General features: G+C 38.0%; 1 pseudogene; it reads right to left on the minus strand.

The window, feature by feature from the left end:
- Positions 1–2885: 2885 nt before the first annotated feature.
- On the minus strand, positions 2886–4129 carry LOC102120268 (olfactory receptor 8B3-like; annotated as a pseudogene).
- Positions 4130–13116: the final 8987 nt, after the last annotated feature.

The raw sequence follows: 13116 nt of genomic DNA on the forward strand, positions 1-13116 counted from the left end.
TTTAAACAGTGCAAGTGATTCCACCAGCCTCGCCCTCACTGAGGAAGATTAAGTCTCGGCCCTCAGATGTAACATTTCATGACAATGAGTGACAACTTAATGTTTAAAGGTATTTCTTGGCAGGGCGTGGGGGCTCACGCCTGTAATCCCAGCACTTTGACTGGCAGATCATGAGGTCAGGAGTTTGAGACCAGCCTGGACAACATGGTGAAACCCCGTTTCTACTAAAAATACAAAAATTAGCCAGGCATGGTGGCACACGCCTGTAATCCCAGCTACTTGGGAGGATGAGGCAGGAGAATCACTTGAACCTGGGAGGAAGAGGTTGCAGTGAGCCAAGATCACCACTGCACCCCAATCTGGGTGACAGAGCAAGACTCCGTCTCAGAAAAAAAAAAGAAGAAAGTATTTCTTTTGCACAACAAAGCCCTGCAGATAAACTACATACTTGATCTGGTGCAAAGCTTAATTAACATTGAGTGACATGTCCCAACGCTACAGAGAAAAACCGACTGTGCCAGATTTATGGGATTTCTCAGTTTTAGATTAGAACATATTTTTAAGTTTATCTTTTCTGAAAATAGAACTGATTTCATCTGCATTTTGAGGATCTTCACATGAAAGATCAGTGACCCAGTTTAATCCACCTCTTTGGCCACTTTAAACAGTGATAAAATACATAAAGTATGGACACATCTCTGAAATGTCCACAGAATACCAAATAGCACAGATACTATTTACTTATTTAAATACTTTTTTTAACTAAGGAAAATAATTTTATCAAAAGGGACAGCAAATAAAAGAAATGATGAAAGGAAACCTCCAAGCAACTTCAACTATTTTATAAGAGTAGAATTTGTTAAGGGTTAAATCAGGCATGTTGATACTAGGGTCAGCAATCAGGAATGAGTGGCCATCTCAAACCATAAGTCAAAAATTCAGCAATGCTGAACATCAAAAACCAACAACAAGCCGATGAACAAGTTAAGCTAAATTTTTTAGTACCAAAATATTGAATGGAGATTAGAAAAATGGAAAAATAGTAAATACGATTATAGTTATGTTAGAAAATAGTTGTTGATTTCCATATCAGACTGATGATTTTTGAGTAGTCATATTTTTGTCTGATTGCCCAAAGGAAAAATAATCTACCCTCCTATTTCAGAAAAGACTGATATGATTTGTTAAATTTGGTAAATCAGCTTTTTTTCAAATTATCGTCTCTCTCTCAGCTACAGTTTGAGGTTTTCATAGCTTAAAATCCATATGGAAGGAACACATGAAAACCAAGAAAAGCAAGTGTGATTTGGCTGTTCCTAGGACTCCCAGACCTCTGGGATTAATATCAAGCAATTTCAGCTTTTACCGCACTAAGATAAATCTTATGATCTCCACAATTCGCTAGAGCCTCCAAGGAGAGGAGAATTCTAAGTAAGGGATTTCACTTTCCATCATTTTACTTTCTAAATTCTGTCTTCCTAAGTAGAATTTCAAACACCACTCACTATTTTTTTTAATCAAGAAGTTACTGTTCCTTCTCTACCTGATTCTCCACAAATGTGGCAACAGCTTTTCCACTTGCATTCCCCAAATAATAATACCATGTGCATATTATAATAGTTATTGACTCTTAATTGAGAGTACAAGATACAGTACTCCACAGAGCACAGAGAATATAAATTCAGATCACTCACAAAAATTAGAAATGGTAAAAAAATTACACAACAACAGAAAATGAAAGTGGTTTCTGCAGTCTTGCTGACCATTCTCTACACAGCGACTTCATTTATCAGCCGTGGGTCTCTTGGGGTCCTTTTCACTCCCATGCCTAGATGTCTGAAATAAATCATCCTCATAACATTTCAAAGCCATTTTTTTTATTTGCTGAAAAGCTCACCTCTCTGTTTGACTTTATACTAGCTTAAAAGATGTCCTCTTTCCCAACAATAAGAACCATCAAACTGTTTTCCTAAACAAACATCAAAGAAGTGATACCCATTCTGTTAGAAATTTATGTAAAATTCTGGAACAAAGCACAGTCAATTTCCAAATTAGAAATGTTTTCTTATATTCCATGTTAACTGAAAAAAAATAGTAAAACAGAAACAAAATACACTAAGAAGAGCAGTGGACTTGAAATCAGAAGGCAAAATGTTTAGTCTAGACTTTTTCATTAAGAAGTTGTGTGACTTTAAGTAAATCATTACCGTGAAGATCTTCACTTTCCCACCCATGTAATAAATAAATGTCCTTCTTTTATGTGCTGGTTTGCGTGTAGAAATAAATAAGAAAACTATTTGACCAAAAAAATAAAAAATAAAACGCTTAATCTATGTTGTTTAAAGCTGCAAAGTAGGTTATACTTACTAGTCCTTAAGAAACTTTCCATCTCTAGCTTTTAAAGGAGACATATGTTTGCCCAGAAGAGGGTGGAAAGATGGTAGCAGAAACAGACTGTCTGATTTCCACCTCCAGTGGCAAACGGTGAATAACAATTTCCACCCCTCTGACAACACAGTGATTCGAAAGTGTTAATTTGCTTGATCATTTGCAGACCATTTATCTTTTCCTAGAGGAAAGAGTAATGTTAAAAATGACAATATAAAAATATAGATTTCTTCCCTAATGCTACTACTATTCAAGAAAAAATGTGAGGAGAAAAGAATTATACAAATAACGAGGAAAGGAGAAAAACATGCTCTATGAAAAGGGGAAACAAATTATTGAGAGAAGACTCCAATTTTCTTCACTGTAGTAAGAAATAATTAAGGTAAGAAGAGTACTATTAAAAGATCCTAAATAACAACAGAAGCTCCCTGTCCTAAAACTACATGCACAGAAAGATACTGTTTCTAGTCAAAACTTTTTCCTACTAGGGTTTTTTCTCAGGGAAAGTTGAACATTTTATTCATCAAACTGTAGATTAAGGGGTTCATCAAAGGAGTTGTATTGGTGTAAAAGACAGAAGAAATCTTTCCCTCATCCATGGACCCAACAGAAGATAAAAGTTTGAGACACATAAATGCACACGATCCAAACTACAGAGAAACAGCAATTAGGTAGGAACTGAAGGGTTCAAAGCTTTGGACCTGCCCTTCTTGGAGCTGATGTGGAGGATGATAGAGAAGCTGCAACCACAAGAGATAAATGTGGCCGGACGCGGTGGCTCACGCCTGTAATCCCAGCACTTTGGGAGACCAAGGTGGGTGGATCACGAGGTCAGGAGATCGAGACCATCCTGGCTCACACAGTGAAACCCCGCCTCTACTAAAAAAATACAAAAAAACTAGCCGGGCGAGGTGGCGGGCGCCTGTAGTCCCAGCTACTCGGGAGGCTGAGGCAGGAGAATGGCGTCAACCCGGGAGGCGGAGCTTGCAGTAAGCCGAGATCACGCCGCTGCACTCCAGCCTGGGCGACAGAACGAGACTCCATCTCGAAAAATCAAAAAAATTTAAAAAATAAAATAAAAAAAGAGATAAATGTGGTGACAATGGAAAATGATGGCTACTGCAATGGAAGCCACCAGCTCTTTGATGTAGGTGCCAGTGCAGGAGAGCTGGAGCAGAGGGAGGATGTCACACAAATAGGGATCGATGGTGTTTGCATCACAGAAGGTCAGTCTCAGCATGCATCCAGTGTGGGCCATGGCACTAGAAAAGGCCAGCAAGTAGAAACCAAGCATAAGGTGATAGTACACTTTAGGGGACCTGGCAATACTATACAAAAGTGGGTTATAGATGGCTACATGGTGATCACGGTGACATAGTGATCATAGGTGAGCATAGGTGATCACATAGTGATCATAGGTGAGCACATAGCATTCAGAAATATCAAAAAGAAAAAATAAGAAAAGCTGGGACATGCACCCCATGTAGGAGATAATATCCTTCTCTGTTATGAAGTCCATCAGCATTCTGGGTGTAAACGCAGAAGAATAACAGAGGTCTATGAAGGACAAGTTAAAGAGGAAAAAGTACTTGGGGGTGTGAAGGTATGAATTGAGCACAATGAGAGTTACCAAGCCCAAATTTCCCAACACAGTGACCATACACATTACTAGAAACTGGAAGAACAGAGGGAGTTGGAGATCTGGCTGCTCTGTTAACCCCAGCAAAATGATTTGAGTCATGAAAGAGTCATTTCCAGGAACGATTCTTCTCTAAGGGTATCTGCGGACACAGGATAAAAAAGCTTCCATTCAAGAGTAACACAGTTCTTCCCACAATTTCTCCTCCCATAAGAGTAGAGTATATGCTGGGATTATTTGAGACTAGCCTAATATGGACTCACATAATCTGCCTTTACCGCTGTCATGATACTGAATGACACTGACTTCTCCTTTATCAAGTTGTAGGTAGCCAAATACAGCAGAGAGTAGCATCACTTTAGCCTAATAGCATGAAGGCCAGTGCTACCACATGCAAACATGACTGCTGAAAGACAAAGGGAGAAGGGAGAAGGGTGGACCAGGGCAGAATGATTTATCCCTCATTTCTTCATTTCTTCATTCACTTGAGTCCTCTCATCACCAATAAGCTTAAAGGCGGAGGCCATGGCAACCTAGTGCTGGCCTCTAATGTAGATTCGACTCAGGTGGTGCATAGAAACAAAGAACATTGCTTCTAATCCAAAAGCAAGGGACCAAAGTCTAGGAGAGGCCATGTGACTGCCCCACGTCACAGAATCAACGTCCTACATCTAGAACAAGGAGAGTTCTGTCTATGGAGAGGGAACTTACTGGTTAGACACTTCGACCACTGGGTTCACTGGTGTCTCTGAACGTTATCTGCTCCTTTGAACAGATTTTTCCACTGGTTTCACCTGATTATCAGGACAGCATTGAATGGGAATGTAAATACCATATCTTCGAGCCCTGAACTTCCATCTCAAAACAAGGAAGACACGAATGTACATGGAATTCAGAAACACCCTCCTTAGGCCAGAAATCCTTAGTGTTTTCTTATCCGTATTTGCCACCGTCGTCCTGGAAGGGCAATTTCAAGCTCTGAGGCTTTAGTTTCTTTAATTCTAAGATACAGACCAGAATTAAATTTCATTGTGTCCTAAAATTATTCTGAATTATACATTATTATTTTTAGTATAAATTTGATTCCTCTCTAGCAGCAGACAAAAAAAAGTCTTTGTTATTATCCTTTCTGTCACGTGGTAGGACATAATAGATTTAATGTCAATTTAATGATATAATGTACCTTGGTATATATAGTGTTGAAGCTTCCTCAGCCACTTCCCTAGGGAATATGGTTCAGGTTTAAGCAAGATGAAGGCTTTGTATTTATACCCTGGACTATGATTTATCTTTTGTTCCTTAGAGACTCAATATTTTACTCAAGTTTTCCTTCTCCCAAAGGACTGTACATCCCCTAAGGCAGAGTGAAAATAAACTCCCATCTCCCCATAACCTTCACATCTGATGGGAATTCTATTTCATTAGTTCGTTCTTTTTTTTGCCCATCCTGAATGGAAAGTTTTCACAGGATCTGCCTGCAACCTTCCTTATTTCTTTCTCTTTTTTTTTTTTTTTCAGACAGGAGTGTCACTGTATCCCCAAGACTGGAGTGCAGTGACACCATCACCGCTCACTGCAGCATCGACCTCCCAGATGCCAGTGATCCTCCCACCTTAGCCTCTCGAGTAGTTAGGACTCCAGGGACGTGCCACTATGCCCGGTTAATTTGGTTATTTTTTGTAGAGATGGAGGAGGTCTCCCTATGTTGTTCAGGTTGGTCTTGAACTCCCGGCCTCAAGCAATACTCCCACCAGGGCCTCCCAAAGTGCTGGGATTATAGGCCTGAGTCACCACATTCAGTCTTCCTTATTTCTTTATCAGAAATTTTTCTAGGTGGCTTAGTCTGATCAGGCCGCTATGACAAAACATCATCAACTTGGTGGCTTAGGAAAAACAGAAATTTATTTCTCACAGCTCTGTAGGCTGAAGGCCAAGATCAAGGCCCCAGTGTTCAGTGTGAGGTGAGGCCCTGCTTCTAGGTAGACAGCTGCCTTCCTACTCTAACTACACATGGCAGAAAGGGCAAAGGCTACCTCTGGACATCTTTCACAAGGATGCTAATTCTGTTCAAGAGGGCTCTGTCTCCATGATCATCTACAAAAGACCTCACCTCCTAATACTGTTGCTTTGAGGGTGAGATATTTAATGCATGAATTTAGGGGAGACCTACATTCAAACTACAGCACAAAGATGGCAGTAACTCACTTCAGTTGTCTTGGATGGGATATCTTTTAAAAAAATTAATATCTTAATTCCCTTTTAAAGTTTTTACATCTAAACACCTACTAGAAATTTCTACACGAGTGTCCTGCTGAGTCCTAAATGTAACATTTCGTTAATGAGGTCATCAATATATTCTCACCATAGCAGTTCAGAGTTTGGGCTATGTAGTTACAGGAAATGTGTGGGAAACCCATTCCCAGGCTTACTAACTCAGGCTATTTATTTAGTCTTCCTGTACCTTTGGTTTACATTTGTAAAATAAGAATGTTAAAAAATAACACTATTCATAGGATTTTTATGATGATTAAATGAAAAAAAGTAAACAAAGTGGTTAGAACAGTGGTAAATAGGCAATAAATATCAGCTGTCACTATTTCTGTTCTCATAGCTTCTGGTACATCCTTTATCATTAGACTCATCAGATGTGTGTGTGTGTGTGTGTGTGTGTGTGTATGGGTGTGTGTGTGCATACGTGTGTGTGTGCACCAAGGCATTGCTTTTCTCCCAGGCTAGAGCGCAGTGACAGGATCACAGCTCGCTGCAGCCTTAACCTCCTGAGCTCAAGCAATCCACCTCAGCTTCCCAAGTAGCTGGAGCTACAGGTGCACGCCACCATGCCTAACTAACTTTTGTATTCTTTTGTAGAGACAGGGTTTCACCATGTTGACTAGGTGGCCTCGAACTCCTGGGCTCAAGGGATCTGCCCTCCTAGGCCTCCCAAAGTGCTGGGATCACAGACGGAGACATTTTTGTTCCCTTTAATTTCTGTGCTACCCCTATATACTATAAGTTCTATAAGGATAAATATCATTTCTATCTTCTTTAATATTTCATACTTTGTTCCAGGTGCTAAGTATGGTTCATAGCACACAGTGTGTACTAAGTAAATATTTGTTGAAAGTACATTGTTCTCTGGCCAAAACCATTCAGAATATTTTCTACACCTTTCACATGCTAAAGAGCAGACTTTACAACCCCAACAACCTCCAGTCTTTTCCCTCAGCTACTACACAATTGCAGGCACATTTTAGTTTCTAACTGAACTGTGCTACTGAATTACAGTGGCTCCTAACTAACAAAATATCATAGACTAGAGAATAATTCTAATCTCTTCTCATGTACTTACTCTGTTCAGCCATCTACATTGCTACTGGAGTAAACTCTGAAGGCGCAGATCTCTCTCTCTCTGTAGCTGAAGAACTTACAATGGTTCTCCATTACCCACTGGGCAATCGAATCTATGTAATAAAAATATGTTTTAAAATGATGATTCAACCTTGTTTAAAATTGAAGCAGAAATTGAGTCAGGGTTAGCGTTCATGAGAAGCCATGAAAGAACTATTATGATTGGTCGAAGTATTTTGAACACATTAAATATTGTGCAAACTAAGCCTTCGTAACAAATATAAGACACAAAATGTTAGAAATATTTACATTTTAGAGAACATGGAAATTTTTTAAAAAGGAAAAAAAAAAAAAAAACCAAATGGTATAGTGAACAAAGAATACCACACAGGTGACCAAAGATTATACTTAAAATTTAAGTTTAGGCCGGGCGCGGTGGCTCACGCCTGTAATCCCAGCACTTTGGGAGGCCGAGGCGGGCGGATCACAAGGTCAGGAGATCGAGACCACGGTGAAACCCCGTCTGTACTAAAAATACAAAAAATTAGCCAGGCGCGGTTGTGGGCGCCTGTAGTCCCAGCTACTCGGGAGGCTGAGGCAGGAGAATGGCTTGAACCCGGGAGGCGGAGCTTGCAGTGAGCCGAGATCACGCCACTGCACTCCAGCCTGGGCGACAGAGCGAGACTCCGTCTCAAAAAAAAAAAAAAAATTTAAGTTTAAACCTAAGCAAACTTTCCTTCTCATCATAATAAATTACTGTTTCTCTCTTTAATGTTTACTGAAAAAGAGGCAGGAATCACCTTAAGATGTTCATCTGCTGAAACTATATATACATACATACATGCACACACATATATATTATATATAATATATATAAAAAATATAATTATATATATACACACACATATATATGCAGTCATGCATCACATAATGACTGGATATGTTCTGAGAGATGCATCGATAGGCAATCTTGTCATGCACACATCATAGTGTGTACTTACACAAACCTAGATGAAATAGCCTACTACAAACCTAAGCTATATGGCATTGCCTATTGCTCCTAGGGTACAAATCTGCACATCAGGTTACTATACTGAATACTGCAGATAATTGAAACACAATGGCAAGTATTTATGTATCTAAACATAGAAGAAGTAAAGTAAAAATAAATGATACAAAAAATTTAAAATGGTATACCTGTATAGAGCACCTACCATGAATAAAATTTGCAGAAATGTAAATTGTCTAAGTGAGTCAGTGAGTGAGGGGTGAGTGAATGTGAAGACCTAGGACATTACTGTACACTACTGTGGACTTTATATAAACACTGTTCACTTGGTCCACACTAAATGTATAGAAACGTTTTCTTTCTTCAATAATAAATTAACCTTAGTTTACTATAACTTTTTTATTTTATAAGCTGATTAAATTTTTTAACTTTTTAATTGTCTTAAAGTAACACTTAGCTTATAACACAAAGACACTGTGCAGCTGAACAAAAATATTTTCTCTTTCATATCCTTATTCTATCAGCATTTTTACTTTACAAATTTTTATTATCTTTACACTTTTTAAACATTTTTGTTAAACTCTAAGACAGAAGGACACACACATTACCTTAGGCCTACACAAAGTCAGGGTCACCAATATCACTGCCTCCCACCTCAACATCTTGTCCCCACTGGAAGGTCTTTAGAGGCAATAATACACATGGAGCTGTCATCTCCTATGATAACAATGCCTTATTCTAGAATATCTCCTAAAAAAAATCCTACTGGTGGCTATTTTACAGTTAATGTCATCTTCTATAATTAGAAGGAGTGCCCTCTACAATAATGATAAACAGAACAGTATACTAAATACATAAAACAGTAACATAATTGCTTAAAATGTTATGCATTATACTGGCAGCACAGTAAGCTTGTTTACATCAGCATCATTACAAATTTGTGAGTAATGCATTGAGCTCGGCTTTCAGTGGATACAATGTCACTAGGTGATAGAAATTTTCCAGTTCCATTGTAATATTATGTATATGTGGTCCTCTCTTTGACCAAATTTTCCTTATACCATGAATGACTGTATACACAAGTATATCTCATTGTATTGTGCTTCACTTTATTTTGCTTTCCAGCTACTGCGTTTTTTACAAATTGAAGGTTTGTGGCAACCCTCCATCCAGCAAGTCTATCAACATCATTTTTTCAACAGCACGTGCTCACTTTATGTCTCTGTATCACATTTTGGTAATTCTTGCAATATTTCAACTTTTTCATTATTACTATATCGTTATGGTAATCTGTGATCAGTAATCTTTGATGTTACTATTGTGATTGTTTCAGGGCACCACAAACCACACCCATATAAGATGGAAAACTTAACTGATAAGTGTTATGTGTGTTCTGACTGCTCTACTGGCCAGCAGTACCCCATCTTTCTCCCTCTCCTCAGGCCTCCCTGTTGCCTGAGACACAGCAACATTGAAATTAGGCCAATTAATAAGCTTGACCATGACTTCTAAGTTTTTAAGTGAAGGAAAGAGTCATATCTTTCACTTTAAATCAAAAGCCACAAATAATTAAGCTTAGTAAAGAAGATATGTCAAAAGCAGAGATAGGCTGAATGGTAGGCCTCTTGTACCTGTTAGCCAAGTTGAATGCAAAAGAAAAGATATTGTAGGAAATTAAAACTCCTATTCCAGTGAACACATGAATGATAAGAAAATTAAACAGACTTATTGCTGATATGGAGAAAATTTCTGTCATCTAGGTAGAAGATAAAACCAACCACAACACTCACTTAAGCAAAAACTTAATCCAAAGCAAGGCCCTAACTGTCTTCAATTTTATAAAGGCTGAGAGAGGTGAGGAAGCTGCAGAAGAAAAGTCGAAAACTTGCAGAGGTTGCTTCATGAAGTTTAAGGAAAGAAACCTCCTTCATAACCTAAAATGCAAGGTGAAGCTGCAGGTACGGACATAGAAGCTGCAGCAAGTTATCCAGAAGATCTAGCTAAGATCATTGATGAAGGTAGCTACGCTAAACAACAGATTTCAATGTAGATAAAACAGCTTTCTATTAGAAAAAGAGGCCAGGCTTGGTGACTTATGCTTGTAATCCCAGTACTTTGGGAGGCCGATGTTGGCAGATCACCTGAGGTCAGGAGTTTGAGACCAGCCTGGTCAACATGGTAAATCCCTGTCTCTATTAAAAATACAAAAATTAGCTAAGTGTGGTGGTGCATGCCTGTAGTCCCAGCTTCTAGGGTGGCTGAGGCACGAGAATCACTTGAACCTAGGAGGCGGAGGTTGCAGTGAGCCGAGATTACATCGTTGCACTCCAGCCTGGGTGACAGAGTAAGACTCTGTCAAAAAAAAGAAGAAGAAGGAGAAGGAGGAGAAGGAGAAGGAGAAGGAGAAGGAGAAGGAGAAGGAGAAGGAGGAGGAGGAGGAGGAGAAGGAGAAGAAGAAGAAGAAGAAGAAGAAGAAGAAGAAGAAGAAGAAGAAGAAGAAGGAGGAGGAGGAGGAGGAGGAGGAGGAGGAGGAGGAGGAGGAACAACAAGAACAAGAACAAGAAAATAGATGTTATCTAGGACTTTCATAGCTAGAGAGGAGATGTTAATGCCTGGTGTCAAAGCTTCAACAGACTGACTGACTTTATTATTAGGAGCTAATGCAGCTGGTGACTTTATGTTGAAACCAACACTCGTTTATCATTCTGAAAATCCTAGGGGCCTTAAGAGTTATGCTACATCTACTCTGCCTGTGCTCTACAAATGGAACAACAAAGCCTGAATGACAGAAGATTTGTTTACAGCATGATTTAGTGAATATTTTAAGTCAACTGTTGAGACCTACTGCTCAGAAAAAAATATACATTTGTTTCAAAATATAACTGCTTATTGACAATGAACCTAGTCACCCAATAATTCTGATGGAGATGTACAAAAAGATTAATGTTGTTTGCATTCCTGCTAGCAAAACATCCATTCTGAAGCCAATGGGTAGGGGAGGAGTTTAGATTTTCAAGTCTTGTTACGTAAGAAGTACATTTTATGAGGCTATACCTGCCAAAGATAGTAATTTCTCTGATGGAACTAGGCAAAGGAAAACATTCCAGAAATAATTTACAATTCTAGATACCATTAAGAACATTTGTGATTCATGGAAGGAAACTGAAATGTCAACATTAACAGGAGTTTGGGAGAAGCTGAAATCCAATGATTTCAGTGGAGGAAGTAACTACAGATGTGTTAAAAACAGCAAGAGAACTAAAATTACGTAAGTGGAGCCTGAAGAGGTGACTAATTGCTAGGATCTAATAATAAAACTTTAACAAAAGAGGAGTTTCTTCTTATGGATAAGAAAAGAAAGTGCTTTTTAAAAATGAATCTACTTCTGATGAAGATGCTGTGAATATTGTTGAAATGGCAAGAAAGGATTTAGAATATTACATAAACTTAGCTAATAAAGAAGTGGCTGGATTTGAGAGGACCAACTCCAATTTTGACAGGAGTTCTACTAGGTATAAAATGTTATCAAATAGCTTCACATGCTACAGAGAATTATTTCATGAAAGGAAGAGTCCATTCATGAGGCAAACTTTATTGTTGTCTTATTTAAAAACTTGCCACTGCCACTACATGCTGCCTACAAGAAACTCACTTCCCCTGCAAAGTCAAACATAGTGGAAAAAGAAGACATAGAAAAAATATTTCACACAAATGGAAAATATAAGCATGCAGGAGTAGCTCTACTTATATCAACAAAATACACTTTAAGTCATAAAAAACATAAAAAAAGACAAAGAAGGCATGGTAAAGCAATCAATTCAGCCAGAGGATATAACAATTACAAGTACACATGCACTCAACACAGAGCACCCAGATATATAAAGCAAATTTCGATCTAAAGAGATAGACCCCACTAAAATACTAGGTGGGGACTTCACTACCCCACTTTCAGCATTGGACAGATCATCTAGAGAGACAATCAACAAAGAAATATTAGACTTAAACTGAGCTATAGATCAAATAGACCTAACAGACATTTATAGAACATTTTATCCAACAGCTGAAGAATACACATTCTTCTCATCAACACACACACAAAATTCTCCAGAATAGACCATGTGTTGGGCCACACACACAAAAAACTCAACAAATACTTAAAAATCAAAACTATATTAATTATATTTTCAGAAAACAATGGAATAAAACTTGAAATCAGTAACAAAAGGAACTCTGGAAACTATACAAGGCATGATAATTAAATACCATGCTCCCAAAAAACCACTGGTCAATGAAAAAATTGATTTCTTAAAACAAATACAAATTGAGTCAAGTTATATCAAAACCTATGAGATACCATGAAAACAGTACTACATCAAAAAAGTAGAATAATTTTTAATGACCTAAGTATGCACCTCAAGGAACTAGAAAACCAAGGAAAAAAACTAAAATTACTAGAAGAAAAGAAATAATACAGACGAAGCAAAACTGAACAAAATAGAGACTGAAAAATAATACAAAAGATCAAATAAATGAAAAGTTTATTTTAAAAAGGAGAAACAATATTGACACACCATTAGCTAGCCTGAGAAAAAAACAGAGAAGACCCAAATAAATAAAATCAGAAATGACCAAAAACATATTACAACTGATACCACATAAATTCAAAGGATGATTAGAGTCTATTATAAACAACTATATGCAAAAAAACTAGAAAGCCTAAAAGAAATGGATA

The sequence above is a fragment of the Macaca fascicularis genome, chromosome 14, assembly GCF_037993035.2.
Source record: "Macaca fascicularis isolate 582-1 chromosome 14, T2T-MFA8v1.1".
In the NCBI taxonomy this organism is placed as follows: domain Eukaryota; kingdom Metazoa; phylum Chordata; class Mammalia; order Primates; family Cercopithecidae; genus Macaca; species Macaca fascicularis.